The sequence below is a fragment of the Lactuca virosa genome, chromosome 3, assembly GCF_052849685.1.
Source record: "Lactuca virosa cultivar CGN04683 chromosome 3, Lactuca_virosa_CGN04683_v6, whole genome shotgun sequence".
Classification (NCBI taxonomy): Eukaryota; Viridiplantae; Streptophyta; class Magnoliopsida; order Asterales; family Asteraceae; genus Lactuca; species Lactuca virosa.
In genome coordinates, this window is record NC_136428.1 from 308584014 (window position 1) to 308587250 (window position 3237).

The following is a 3237-nucleotide window of genomic DNA, read 5'->3' on the forward strand; positions in this document are numbered from 1 at the left end:
ACCATGGAGCATCCTATGGGTTTTAGCCCAACTTTATAATCCATGGAGCATTAGCCCACTATACAAGTATGAATGATTTACACAATCAACCCATATCTTTAATTAGTCTCCTTTTGATCACTTATTTAATTCCAAATTAATTCTTGAGCAATACTAATTAAATAATCTTATTAATATATTTGGACTTATAATATATTAGTAAACCTTAAGTGTTATTTCTCTCATTTTAGTCTATCCAAATGCATGATGCCATGCAACCCAAATGGACCATGCCAATCGGGTCAAGTACATACCAATTATAGTTGTGGACTTAGATACGAATCCAACAGTCTACCACTTGGATAAGTCTAAAACTATTATTGCGTATGACTTCAAAACCCGACCAGCAATCGTAGCTCTTAAAAGTTGTTGCCGTCGAACTCTGAACAAATCAATGACGCGTCCATCAGATAAGAGATCATATATTCCTCCATTCTAGATATCATATGAACTGAGACATGGATTATCAATCATTCTCTCAGTCCATTTGTTGTTTCCCGATTTCCGATTCATGACGACTGACTGATTGAACAGATCAAATCAGTCCTGGCTTGGCCAAGCACTCACATATGTCATCAATAAATCATCGAGGGGCCCACAGATATCGCTTTTATCCCGAAGGTAAAAGGAATGGATAAACTTCGACTGATATGACTTGTTCTACTACTTGTTGAATCATACACAAAGGCACATCTTATAACATCGAGTTACCAATGCGTTTTCGTGAAATCAATATATAACCAACTCATAGTAACAACTCATATCTCTAGGTTTGAAGAATATAAGATATTATCGTCTCATGATCACTTGTGATAAAATCCATGAACTGAGTCAAATGAGCGTGGGTTGAATCCAATACTCAGAACTTATGAGCACTCATGAGTGTTGTAGCACCGCTTTGTCCAACATCTTAGAACTCTAAAAGCCAACCCATGAAAGTCTTGATTCATATCTACTTCCAACATATGACCGACTGTGGTTGGTTTGAATAACTTAGTCATTCAGGAAGAACGACCTAGTTATTCTGGAAGTCAAAACATGCAAAGTGAAACACAAGAATAATCGAATCCAATATGGTCTCAGAACTTATGAATATAAATAAAACACCTTTTATTTATCATCATATTGATTACCCATTATTCGTTGTATACTGTTTCAACTATCAACGTTATACTTGAATTAAAACAATAGTTGTCCCATGCTCCAAGCATGTACACTATGTTTTCTAAACACTAGTTATGCCATACACCAAGTATGCACACTATGTTTGTCTAAATATTAGTTATGCCATACATCAAGTATGCACACTAAGTTTGTCTATGATCTTTACTCTGTGAAATAGATCGATTGAACATAATTCCAATGATTCTCATTTCAAAATCCCAATTCCTTACCACAAATGCAAGAATTCCAAATCCTGCCATTTACCAAAATCTGTTAGATTATCAACTTACATGCATTGATCCTTTTGTAATGATTATGCACAAAGTCACAAAGACTTGTCAACAGACATTACAGAGTATTCCAATGGAGATCAACTCCATGGAAATATCCTTCTTGCATTAAGTTTTTCTAGTCTTACACAGATTGAATAATTTCCACTTGTGGAAACATTTCCATATTCCCATTTTGACTATCACTTCTGAACAAGAGTTGCCTCTTTTCAGAATGTGTCAATATGGTCCTTCCAAAATTAACACTATACTTCCAACTGTCCCTGAGCAACCAATCTTTGGTAAACCTTAGATTGTCCTCGACAATTGCTTAATCATTTTAGTCATTTCTAATTCTAGAATTTTCCCTTCTTAATGCCTTGAGCATTTGGAAAATTTAGAACGGATGAATATTATAGCACATGCAATCGATCCTATATCTGAAGCATATGGAATACGATTCATGATGTCTCACATAAAGGCATGATACTAGACCAATCTTTTACTATAATATTTTTGTATCTATTTGCCAAGTTCTCATAATTCAGATTATGAAAAAGGGATATCGTAATCATAATCGAATTTTAAAACGCAAATAATGGACCCATATATAGAATTTCCTTATGTTGAGCCATTGCAACACAAAATTCATATATATCCTTGACTAAATATGATTAAAACCTCAATCTAAGCTTTTAGAATTGAAATGATGTATAATTTCCTCTCCCTTAATTATAGCAAAACAACTTGTCAACCCCTGCAACTTCACGAATTGAAACTTTTGTTTTCTATAATTCACATTGCTGTCTTGCAATACTAATCATAATTATCATGCTCCCACTAACATGAGAATTATTAGCATAACACTTATGCTCCCACTAGCTTTGACATGTACTCAGAAATCAGCTGGACTTCTAGAAATCAATAATGTATTGACTTTCTTACCAAAGTTTAAATTTCTGATACGAGATGCTTTGATAAAACTTTATAAGGATCATACACCTTTCCTTAGATAGCACACATGTGTGTCTAAACAATTTCAGAACTATGAAAAGGGATGTCGTAATCATAGTCTCAATTGTTCAGACCTTTGCCATTCCTCACAAGTCCATGTTAGTGTGCCGGTTAACCACACACGCTCCACTAACGACTTTGAGAATGAAAATATCACACTTGCTATCTACCTAAAATCTACTTAGTGAAAGCGTTTCCTCACCATCATTTTCATGAATCGGAGAGAAACCTTATGACACTTAGATTGTTTATGGTGTAAGTGTTCTTATCCAAACTCATATGGACTGAACTCAATCTTACTTTCTTGCCACCTGGCAGCACAAGGGCCTGCCATTGCTTCCAAGTTGTTATGCAACCAATTGAGAACTCTCAGAACTCATATGCAAAGCCAACTTTCACTGGAATGGGCACAGAAGTAGGAATTTGTCAACACGATAGGTTATAAACCTCAAGTCGTGTTCTAGTGATGAACTACAGGTTTTATTCTTGATTAGATCTTGAAGTTTTTTCAAGATCTCTAAGACTCCCACTGTCCTCTTGACATTTAAGACTCACTTGTCAAATATTCAAGAGATAGTGTGGATTCTTTATCAAGACAAACACTTCACACAATTGGCCTAAGTTGGTCTTTGTTTTATCCAAAACATCACAACTTACAAATTTCAAATGTAGGACACTTTTACTCTTACATTTGACAAGTGTTATAAACCTTTCTTTAAGATATGTCACTCAACTTACAGTTTTGGAGTAT